Source organism: Grammomys surdaster, unplaced genomic scaffold (genome assembly GCF_004785775.1).
Source record: "Grammomys surdaster isolate TR1022 unplaced genomic scaffold, NIH_TR_1.0 64, whole genome shotgun sequence".
In the NCBI taxonomy this organism is placed as follows: domain Eukaryota; kingdom Metazoa; phylum Chordata; class Mammalia; order Rodentia; family Muridae; genus Grammomys; species Grammomys surdaster.
This window is the reverse complement of record NW_021604566.1, coordinates 343,746-356,328: the sequence shown is the minus strand read 5'-3', so window position 1 is coordinate 356,328 and position 12,583 is coordinate 343,746.

Sequence of the window (12,583 nt, the reverse complement as noted above, 5' to 3'; positions counted from 1 at the left end):
AGCCTCATTTTCTCATCTGCAATGTCAGAAGAACTAAATGCCTTGTGGAATTTGATGAGACCCATGCTGCCACCCAGGAGAACTGCGACCCCTCCCACTCTGCTGTGGTACGGGCCCCTCCTCTCAAGCTTATCACACACCCAGGCACTGCTTGCTGTTGGGAACGCAGTGATGACTAAGATATTGTGCTTGTCCTTGGAAACCTCATGAGCAGTAAATCTGACTGTCCCCAGTTGGAAAGGGGGAAAACCTCATTTAGCCATATTTAAGGAACACAGGGTAGGTCAAAGCAGTTTGCCTTCAAGAAGCTTACGGTATGGTTCATAATGGTGGGGAGAGGGCAGGATGGTGACTGAAGACAAGAACCTGGAGTGTGCGGTGGAAGACAGACCACTATGTGAAACAGGAGTGAGGGAGACAGAGACAGAGACACAGACATACAGAGAGACAGAGACAGAGACATACAGATACACAGAGACAGAGACATACAGATACACAGAGACAGAGACATACAGATCTTTCTTTCTTTCTTTCTTTCTTTCTTTCTTTCTTTCTTTCTTTCCTTCTTTCTTTCTTTCTTCATTCAGTGGGGAGGGAGTTAACTGGACAGATAGGCTAGGAGGAGAAGTTGCAAGGCATGTTGAGTTTCAAACTGAGAAGTGTTGACTTGGTTCAGGAAGCAATTCAAGTGACTAATATTCCCAAACAAGGTGTGCCCCTGATGCTACTTCAGGACATCTCAGGAATTGAGGAAGCTGGCTGGAACCAGAAGGAAAGAGCCACCTCAGGTGAGCAGCAGCTTTGGACTGGAGTGCTGAGTGAAGTGACTTCTGCAGAGTCCTTCAAGTGCCGATGAGGCTTTCTTAGGATGTGAATGCACCGTAGAGGACATGTAGAATTTGTGTGCATAACAGCATAGATTTATTTGCATGTGAAGTACTAGCAAAGTAATAAAGCCTGGTCCCCACAAATGCCAGATATCAGAACAGAAGGGCTTAGGGTGAGACCCAGAAGCTGTGTGCAGAGGGCCAGGTATATGTCAGGTAAGGCCCTCCTTACATGTTTCACTGGAGTAAGGATGTGGGTTACAGGTATGACTGCCTAGAGGACAGCTACAGAAGATCAGGTACCCTTAAACTTTCAGTGATTGGCTGGTCGAACCCACGAGGAAAAGGAGAAGTCTGTACAGGGCACCTGGCAGGTGCTATGGAAAATGAAATGTTCAGAAAGCAAAGCCGAGGTTTTAAGTACTTTGTGTTCTCATGTTGGAGAACTGAATACAGAATAGGTTCAAGTATCAATGTGACAACCAGATTCTTATCTTACTTCACATTTCAATATTTGTGTTCTCCAAATGGGGAGGCTATCAGTAGCTTAAAGTATTTTAGAACATACCAAAGACACCGAGCATCCGAGAGTAACATCCCCATTCTGAAACTTCACCCAGGTCAATTAGGTTTACCGAGGCAGTGGTCACACAAGTATGTAAGTAAACGCCAAGGTGTCCCTGCATCTCCTGCTCTATTGAGTTTAACCTCTAAGTTTACCATGAGGCTACAAGAAAATCACAACATATGAGAGACACTGAGGAGTGGTCCTGCGAGCATCATCCAGAGGTCCCATGTGGGTGTCTGAGTAAAGAAAATGTCTAGCTTTTCTATGATGTTTTGGTGTCCTTCTGGGGACAAGAGCACCCAAATTTACCAAGGAAATACACATGTGTAAATATCAGAACATGGAGATGGAACAGGGTGAGGAGGCATTCAACTTAAGCTATCAGCTTTAATTTGACTAAAAAAACTCACAGACATATTTGAAAGTAGTCATTTCTTTTTCTGTAAACACTAGACCAGTCAAAGCAATGAGGTAGGAGTGAAAATCCTATTAAAAAAAAAAAAACTCCAAAGGCAACTGCCTTCTGTGATTCATCTATTTGATTATAAGATGGAACGGGTGGCCTGCCATAATGTGTTTCAATATTTGGAAACAGCTTGTGAGGATCTTGGATTCGAGGAGGAATGACTGGGAAAATGGAGTCCTGAGCTGGGTTGGTAAAATAAGATTAAGTGAAACCAGGGCCTCCAGATGTCTTTGGACATGAACTGCAAACATCCAAGAATAGAGAGCCAAGGAGACAGGCGGTCGACGCTGGCCCTGCTGCCATAGCATGAGGCGCTCTGAAAGGCATATGCTAGCTGTCACATGTGAATTATCTGAGTCACTGCCAACAGACTTTGTTGATGAGGGTGGGAGTGGCTAATGCTTATTTTGGGCTCGGTCACATGGCAGCACATGTATAGCTCTTGACTCCAAAAGATGATTCACACTTAGAGGCTGAGAGGACCTTGGCTGTGGGCCCCCTGCTCCTTTCTATACAAAGAACTATCCTGAGTTGACACTGAGTCAATCTGAGGTCTCAGATTGTTGCTGAGGTGATAAAAGTACACCCCCATGTCACCTGGGTGACAGGCAGAGGTGGTCTTTGGTCATGTTCTTATGTATATGACATCCTCTAGACCATGCTTCTTAGCACATGTCTAACACAACTCAGTTGGCCCAGGCTTCTGGCTTCTGCCGGGTTGAAAGGATTGTATTAGAGAAGTTGAAAAGGGGTTTGTGTTTTATATCCAGAGATCACTGGGCTCAGAGTAGGAAGTCTTAGATACTAGCCCTGGTTTTGCTAACTATTAGTGGACTCTTAAACCTCCCCCAACACAAAAGAACAATGCAGACTCCAGAGGGTGTTTAAGATGACAGACTGGGATAAGGGATAAAGAGTGGATGTTTTAGTCCCCACAGGATCATTAATGTGCTGTGCGCATGAGCTGGCCCAGAGCTGGTCTGCACTTCAATTACTTTGATGGTTTAAGGGGGAATTCCAGGCATCTCAGCTCCATGGGGAGGCCCTTGGGTTTTGTGGGTCTCTTGAAGTTCACCTTTAGCTTGCCTAGCACTGTCCAGCATAGAGACCAACACTTTTCTGCTTTGTTTTGTTTTTGGTGTTTTTTTTGTTTTGTTTTTTTGTTTTGTTTTTGTTTTTTTGCTTACATTGTACTGGGCTTGATCACTGTTCCTCAGAATACTTAAAGTCAGTTGGAAACATTAGCTGTTGGGACAGCGCCAGTGCCATCTCTTCTGGCAGCTGAGGGAGGGAACTCTTAATTTGATTTCCTTTGTTATGCCTTTGAGAGCCTCTGTACAGACTGTCAATTAGCACTCTATTTTTGGTGATGCAGATAAAGATCTTTGACTGATTAAAAACCCCAGTTTGAGGGTGAACTGGTTCTTTCCCCAGCTTTTGAGGAGAACAGTGCTCTACCCTATAGACAAATGGGTCCCTGGGGCCTCAAAGGTGTTTCTGGTCAGAACTGTGAGTAAGGCAAGATGTTTGCCACAAAAGGCAGGCTGACTGACATGGTTAGGTGAAGTAGCCAAAAAGGGGAAGGTGCTAAAATGCAGCTGCATCCTGGCTGTAAGTAATACTTTCAACTTTCTTGTTTTCTTTTCGTGTGTGTGTGTGTGTGTGTGTGTGTGTGTGTGTGTGCACATACATGCCCTGGCCAATGTGTTTACCTGTTTTGATAAGAAGTATCTTACTTAATCATTCTCCACCCTCTTTTTTGAGACAATGTCTCTCACACTGAACCCAAAGCTAGACTAGCTGACCAGTGATACCCAGGATCTTCCTGTTTCTGTCTACCCCACAAGCTGGGGTGGCAGACATATGCCTTTCCTAGAAAGTGTGAGTGCTAGAGATGCAAGCACAGGTCTTTGTGGGTTTTCAGCAAGCACTTCACTGACTGAACCATCTGCCTAGCCTGTTTTAGCTTTCTTCAGCCAGATTCCTACACCTTAATGAAGAAATTAAGTACATACATTAAATAAGTTCTCTATTCTTTATATTTCTGTTCTCTGGATTTCCCAAAGAACACACTCCTTGGCCAAAGATGTTCTCTCTCTGCAACTGAGATCAAGTTGAAAAATTCAAAAGGCTGTTAGGAAGTCCTGAGATGGTGAGGTGGCCTGTGCATTGCATGGGAACAAGATGGCCGCCAGCCATACTTCAGGCTAGGAGCCTTCACCTCCTGGGGGCATGAGTTGGGGCAATAGTGACAAAGGCCTCTTGTCTATAATTTATGCCTAAGCTTCTAAACTTCCAAGAGAGGGTTAGCATCCCCTGGGAGTACTTCATAGGCACCCGAGGTGTTGGGGAACGAGTGCCAGGCCTTACACACGCTGACAGATCCCACCCACTGAGCTGTACCTCAGCTCTGCTCTTGGTTGCCTGTGGTAGAAGCAGAAGCCTTTCCTTCTATGATTCTTGAGCTTTCCTTTTCTTCCACACTTCCCAGAGGCAGCCATCTTCTTGTTGTGACTAGCTCATTGGTCTTTTCTCAAGCACAAGCCTTACTCTACTGAGCTCAGGATCTTATCCCTGAAGGTTCAAGTGCAGAGTTACAGGTCAGATTTTCAGAGAGTGTGTTCTCCAGCCCATTCACTCTCAGTGCAAGCCAATTTCTATGAAAGAGGGGTCTATGGTCAAATATGTACTGGGTTTGAACCCAGGGTCCTGTGCATGCTTGGCAACCACTCTGCCACTGCCTTGTGAACGTTCTGCTTATAGTAAAATGGGACTCAATGGCTTAAGAAATAAGAGTGCTTATAGCTGGGATGGAGAAATAGGGGAGCAGAAGGAACGGGAGGAAAGAGAGCAGGGGATGGATTTGTGTACATACACTGTGTGCTTATATAGCACTCACACAAACAGTGGCAAATATGTTAAAGATGTACCTGAAGTGACAGTTACCACTTTGAGAGCAAAGTTCTGCCTTAGGTATCTTCAGGATCCTGCAGCCATTGCACCATCCATACCCAGGTTTCCCTCATCCACCCCGTACTCTAGCTGGAATGCCATTTGCATTCTGGGAAACCCCCACCCCACTTCTGGTCTCTATGAGTTTTACTGCTTCAGAAAGCTCAGCGGAGTGGATAGCTAGCTGCTCCCTGGCTCTCTGCTTCCTTTTTACTTTGTTCTAATTTTTAGAGTGTCTAGCCATGAAGTTCAGGCTTTTCTTAAACCCCTTTCCTCTTCACTTAGCCTCCAAATGCTGGGATAAGCGGTGTGTACCACTTCTGGCTCATACTTAGTTTCTTTCATATAATGTCTTCCTGCTCCTTCTTCTTGATCCAATTTTTTTTATTTATTTTTGCTATCATAATTAAATTACACATTATTTTCTTCCTGTTCCTTCTTCCAAATTCTCCCATGTGCCCTTCCCCATTTTCCTTCAAATTTATGGCAATTTTTTATTACTTGTTATTGCATGCATGTATACATTTGTTTAATACACATATTCTCCTAAATATAATCTGTTGAGTTTGTATAGTGTTACTTATGTGTTCACTTTCAGGGCTGACCTTTCAGCAGTGAGCAACTATTGGTGTGCTCTCCCTGGGGAGGACTACCTCTCTTGATTTCAGCTATCCTCAGTTTCCTTCAGTCTTTCTGTAGGGTTGAGGCCTTGTGAGTTTTTTCCCCATCCAGTTTGGCATGCTCATTGGTGTCATCCCTGCTCAGCTTACACTTGGGCTGTCACGTTGGTGAGACTTTACGGTTATAACTTCTGATGCTACAAGAAGACACAATCTCACAGAAAAGTCCCCAATCCTCATGCTCTTACAGTCTTTCCTCTTCTTCTTCAGCAATGTTTCCTGAGCCTTAAGTGGGGGAGTATTTTGTAGACGTATGCATAGGGACTGGGCTCCACAATGATGTATTTTCATTGGTTGCCATCTCTGTCTGTTGCAAAGAGAAGTTTCCTTGATGGGGGTAAAGTCTACACTTATCTGTGAGTATAAGGACAAAAGCTTATTGATTGTTGTTAGGGATTATGTTAGTTCAGTAAATTAGTGGTTAGAGATTCTCCTCCAATAATCATAATGTCACTAGCACTAATTATTTAACTAGTTTCCAGTATCAGGTATGCTATCTCTCTTGTTGGTTGGTCTGGAGTCCAGTTAGAGAGATGTTGGTTTGTCATCAAGGTATGTGTGCCACTACCGCACTCATAGGGCTATCATATCATGCTGGTTGTTGATGTGTTCATAGGCCCATTGGCACTCTCCTTTGGAAGCTTGCATGGTGCGTTCTAGTACCATGAAAGCTAGTTCTTAGGGAGGGAGCATTCAAGTCAGTTTCAGCTCAAGGGCCCCTGGGTTCTGTTTCTGAAGTGCTTGGTGTCTTCACCAATAGGGACTTACCTCCTACCTCTGGAGTGTAACCAAGGGTAATAGCAATGAGATATAAGTCTTGAGACTTTCCTAACTAGCCTTGACCAACAACTCAAAAGAGGTATTTGGGTCTGGTATTTGGGTTTTTGTTAGGTGGTGTTGGGCTCTTGGAAGGAGCACTGTCAGTTCAGATGAGATACCTCCCCCACCACCTAAATTTATACATTATACTTTGTTTGTCTCTTCACTGGTAACGGATTCTTGGGTGGCTTCCTGCTTGGGGCTATTATGAATAGTGTGCTGGGAACATGGGTGTAAAATACCTGCTGTGCTCTCACTTTTGATTCCTGTTTATTTTCGTGGTATTTGTGGTTGAACCCAGAGTCTCAGGCATGCTAGACAAGTTCTCCACCACTGACCAGTATCCCAGGCCTCTAACTTCAATTTTTTTGAGCATATACTAAAAAATGGTAAGTGTTTTTAAATTTTGTTGAGGAACTACTATCTGCTTTCCTCAGTGGTCATAACTTCTCATCTCCTTACCAACACTTCCTGGTTTCTGCTTGAAATACTTAATAACCATTTTTTCAGATGGTTAAGTGCTATCTCACTGTGGTTGTTTTTCTTTTTTTATTGAAATTTTTGTATAATATATTTTGATCATGTTGTTTCCCCTCCTCCAATCCTCCCATGTCTTTCTTACCTCTCTTCTCATCATGTTAGCTCCTTGTCCTTCTCAAAAAAAAAAAAAAAATCAAAACAAAGAAACAGCCAGTAAGATAAAGACATACCAAACCAATACAAAGGCACATTAAAAAACAAAACAAAAGGTCTCAAAAGCAAGGATTCTGGGCATGGGGCCTGTCCTGGAGTGTGGCTCATGCATTCAGTGATATTCTATTGAAGAAAGCGGATTTTCTGTTTCCCAGCTGGTGTGAATTGCATATAGCTTCTTGGTTAGGGTTGGGATTGTTTTGTCCCCTTCCCGTTCTCAGTGCTGAGATTGTGTCTGGTTTGAACTTATGCCATTCTTGTGCATATTGCCACAGACTCTGAGATTTCACGCGTGGACCTGCCCTGTTATGTCGGGGTGATGCTATTTCTTTGAAATCATATGCCGTTCTGGCTGTTAGAATCTTCCCATCTCCTCTTCCACATGGACCCCTGAGCCGTGAGGGGGAGGGATTGATGAAAACATTCCATTTATAGCCGAGTGATCCAAGTCAATTACCCTTTGCATATTGTCTAGTTGTGAGGTTCGTTCTGTATTAATTTCCATCTTTTACAAGAATAAGCTTCTTTGATGTGAGTTAAACAAGGCACTTGTCAATGGGTATAGCAATATGTCATCAGGACTCATTTTATTGCTGTTTCTTTAGCAGAAAAATAAAAGTAAGTTTGCCCTAGGATTAGATGACCTATCTAATCTCAGGTTCTTAACAACCTTAGCAGTGTTAGGTATGGATTCCTTTGCACGGAGTGGGCCTTAGGTCCAATCAGAATGTACTTGGTAACTCCCATAATATTTATTCTACAGCTGCATCAGTATATCTTGAGGCAGGTTACTTATAAGATTCAGAGTTTGTAGCTGGGTGACAACATTTTTCCTTTGGTAGCATATAAAGTACCTCCCAGCACCATGAACACTAGTCCATAGCAGTGAAGTTTCTGGCTGGCTACCAGCTCAATGTTTCCATGTTAATGACATAAGTAAATTGCGTTTTGGCAATAGGGCCTTCTATCAGGTTATGAAGAGTAGAGAATGGCCTTGATAATAGCCTGGATGTTTGAGGGATCTTTGGGATCCCTTCAGCCAAAAGCTCAAAAAGATAGAACCCATTCCTCTCACTGGAGGTTTTATTTGGTGGCGTAAAATGTCTAGTTGGGGAACTGTGTTCCCTATTATTTGGTGTATTTGGTGACTCCATTTAGATTTCATGTCTGTCTGTGTGTGTGTGTGTGTGTGTTTTGAGGTTTTGTCTTTTACTATCTATTGTAATGTTAACTGTGGGCCCTTAAGACCTGGAGTCTGTATGTAGCCCCTGGAACCCTGCCCCCAAGGTAATTCTGATTGGTGAGTAAAGATGGTGACAGCCGGTAGCTGGGCAGAAGAGACAGAGGTGGAGCTGAGGTTTCTCGGGCTTGGGTGAGAGAGGAGCATGAGGAGGGAGCAGGTAGGAAGAAGCTGCCATGGAATAGAAGAAGAACTTGCAGGAGAGGAGAAAGGAGAGCCGCCATGGATTACCTAAGCCATAAAAACATGGCCATGTGGGCTGGCCAATTGGAGCTAAGAGCAGCCCTGATGGAGCATAGTAAGTAATAACTTGAGTTTTCGGTAGGAAGGTAGATTCTAACAGCATGGAGGTAGGCAGTTGCCCAGCTACTGTGCTACCTAAGGCATGTTAAAAATATAAAAGCTGTGTGTATCTTTCACTCAGGAACATAAATGATCTAAGGCCGGGAAGAAGCCCCACGCCAGGATTTTTAAGTCTCCTCCTCCTCCTCCTCCTCCTCCTCCTCCTCCTCCTCCTCCTCCTTCTACTGCTACTACTCCACAGACACACACACACACACACACATGAATGTACGTATGTATGCATGCATGTATGTAGTGTTAGTTATCCATTCCCGTCATTCTCATATGTCCTTCTTTACCCTGCCTTCCCATCCCCTCCCCAGTTAATTCTTCTGTTCTAGTCTGCTCTTTATATCTTTATAACAGCATACACTGTTCCCTTCCTTGGAAGATTTCCTCCTCCCCCCACCCCTGGTACCTTACTAACTACCTAACCTCTGTGATTATTCATATTGAAATGCACATATCTAACATTTAAAAGCTAACATCCACATATAAAAAAATATAATATTTATAGTTTGAATCTGGGCCACTTCACTCAGGATGATAGATTCTAGCTCCATCCATTTACCTGCCAATTTCAGATTTATTTTTTTTTGAGGCAGGGTTTCTCTGTGTAGCCTTGGTTGTCCTCTAACTCACTCTGTAGACCAGGATGGCCACCAACTCACAGAGATCCACCTGCCTCTGCTTCCTGAGTGCTGGAATTAAAGGCGTGAATCATCATGCAGCTCAGAATTTCATATTTCTTAACAGCCGAAGAATTTTCTATTGAACAAATATAGCATATTTCCATTATCCACTCATTACCTGATGGACAGCTATGCTCTTTCCAACTCATGGCTATTATGGATAGAGCAGCAGTGAAGGTGGATGAGTAAGTATCTCTGTATAAGATAGATCGTCCTTTTCGTATATGGCTCAGAGAGGCATAACTGGATCTTGTAGTAGATGGATTTTCAGGTTTTTGAGGAACCACCACACTGATGTCCATAGAACATGGTGCAGAACTCACAATGCATGTGTACAGAGATCACAGTACAATGATACAGAGCTCACAGTTCATGTATGCAGAGCTCACCCTGCATGGGTGTACAAATCAACATGTGATGCCAAGAATTCAGAGGCCTGTATAAAGCTTGTAGTTTCTTGTTACAAATTCATCATGTTCCTGAATATAGCACAAAGTTCCTAAGTTGGAGTGTAGGGCGCACTGTGTAGATGTTGGAGTACCCTACAGAAAAGGTCTGAGTGCACAGGTGTGGACATCATACTGTAGGGTGTATAAGCCATAGAGCGCGTGTACAGAGCTCATGGTAGCCATCCAACAATGACAGTGCACTGTGTCCTTGTCAGTGCACCTCTGCAGAGCACACTGGCATGTCATGGTGCCCCTGCACACACCTCACAGTGTCCCATCGAGGCACCACGGTGCCATCTCATCGTCACCTGCTAGGGAACAGGACAGAGCGACCATGCAGACATCTGCGTGCATTGCACAGTGGACCTTTACAAAGCACACAATACAACACCTAGACATCAGAGTGCCCTGTGCTTACGTCACAGTGCGCCTGCACTGAGCTACAGTGCTCTCTCTGGACATCAGTGTTCTGTCAGTGTCTGTCCCTACATTACAGTGACCCACCTTCACATCACAAGGTACCTGCGCTGAACACACAACATCTCATTTTGACATCAGGTTGCTCAGGAGTCATATCTCAGGGCACCTGGACGAGGCACCCGGTACCATGTAGAGAACACAGTGCCTTAAGTTCATGTCCCAGTGAAGCTTTACAGAGCATCATAGTGCCTTGTGTCCATGTCACAGTGCACCTGTATAGAGCTCACCGCCTCCTATAGAGTTCACAGTGTCTCGCCTACACATCGTTGTGAGCTAAATTCATGTCACCGTATGTCTGTAGAGATCTCACAGTACCCCATTTAGACATCACAATGTCCTGTGTTCCTGTCATAGTATCCCTGTGTAGAGCACAGCATACCCTGAGTGTACATCACAGTACCCTGTGCCCTAGCTAGGAAGCACAGGGCCCTGTCTCATGTCACAGTGCATTTGCACAGAGCTCACAGCCTCCAGCCTCTATTCCCAGTGCCCTCTGCTCATGTCACAACATACCTGTCCAGAGCTCACAGTGAAGCAGCATACGGAGAGTAGTGTGCTGGTGTATATCTCAGAGTGTCTTGGACAGGGCTCACAGTGAGATGTGGTGAAGTTATAGCAAACTTTATAGAGGACATAGTGACCTGGACAGAGTCATTAGGGTCCATAAAACATAATGCCTTTCAGAGACCTCAAAATGCCCGTTCATGCTCATAGTATACTTGCAGTGAGCTGATAGTGCTGTGTAGAGTTCATAGTCCACCTCTGACTTTATAATGCCTCCTTTCAGCTTATACACACCCACATGATGCTCATAGCACACTTATAGAACGTATAGTTCCTGCTACACAGTTCACAGTGCTTTCAATATGTGTGTGTGTGTAGTTCCCTATATGCAGCTCCCATAATGCAGCTACACTGAGTCATAGTGCCATGTGTTAAGTTCATTCTACACATACATGCAGTTCCCAGTCATATACATAGCACATAGAGATCATGTATTCTGTACAGTGCTCATAGTATGCTGTATAGAACTCACAGTGCACTTCCATTGAGCTCATAATACCCTGTGCTGAGTTCATATTATTCCTGCATGAGGCTTATAGTGCACTTGGATAGAGTTTGTAATGCCATGTACAGCTCATAGTGCTCTGCTTAGAAACCACAGAGCCCTGTATCGCATCATAGTGTGCCTGTGTAGAATTCCTGGTATTCTATATAGTTTTAATGTACATCCTTAATACTCATGGTGCTTCTGAATAGAACTCAAAATGGCTTTACTGAGTCAATAGTGCCCTGTATTGAGCATATAACAAAATTCCAGAACTCACAGAGAGCTGTGTAGAACTCATAGTGCATGCGTGTGTATGGGTGTGAAGTACATAGATTGTAATGCATCAGAATAGAGATCACATTGCTCTGTGTAGGATTTGTAGTGCCCTGAATACAACTCTTTGTGTGCTTGTATACAGCACAGCACACATACTCATACCCACAGTCTGCCTTATAGGTCATAATGCCCGATATGGGACTCAGTACCGCGTATGGTTGCAGCAGAATGTACAGACATCATATTACTCAGTGGTGTGCTAACGTTGCCTTTTACAGACTTCATTATGTACGAAACCCATCATGTTCCTGAGTGGAGATCATTATTCACCTGCTGAGAGCTTGAATTTGCTTTATATATGGTAGACGGCCAATTTCATTTTTTGTTTGCACAAGAGAAACAGGTTTCTTGTATTAACTAGAATCTTTTTGGTCTCAAGCAACAGAAACTAACATAGGTTATGGGGGAAAACATACGTAGTTCAAAGAGCTAAAGTAAGGCAGAATACTTAAGCCTCTGGGGTAGAGGACCTAAGAAGGCTTGTGAGATCTAAAAGTAGGAACTCATGGATGGCTTCTGCAGAGCTGTATCTTGAGAAAGTCATCTCTGTTGGAGGGCAGTGAGGTCCTATGTGCTCAATACAGGGCATTATTGACTCAGTAAAGCCATTTTGAGTTCTGTTCAGAAGCACCATGAGCAATAAGGATGTACATTAAAACTATATAGAATACCAGGAATTCTATGGCAGTGAGGCAAATGACCAATGAGGTCATTGGTGAATGTGTATTGTTGACATTCAAGGCCATGTCAAGGACTCCAATGTCTCAGACCCGTAGGAACAGCAATGCCTCCCCCCAAAACAGGCTCAGAGGAATGAAAAGGCCTTCCCCTGGTCTAGTAAGAATGTAGATAGTGTCGGAAAGTATCAACCACAGCTGTGGATGACTGCAACCCAAAACCACAGCCTTATGCTCTGTACAGACGGAGGCCAGCTGCCCGCTTCTGCCATCAGTTGTGTGCAATAAAGGGCCGAGCTTCCAGGCTGTTG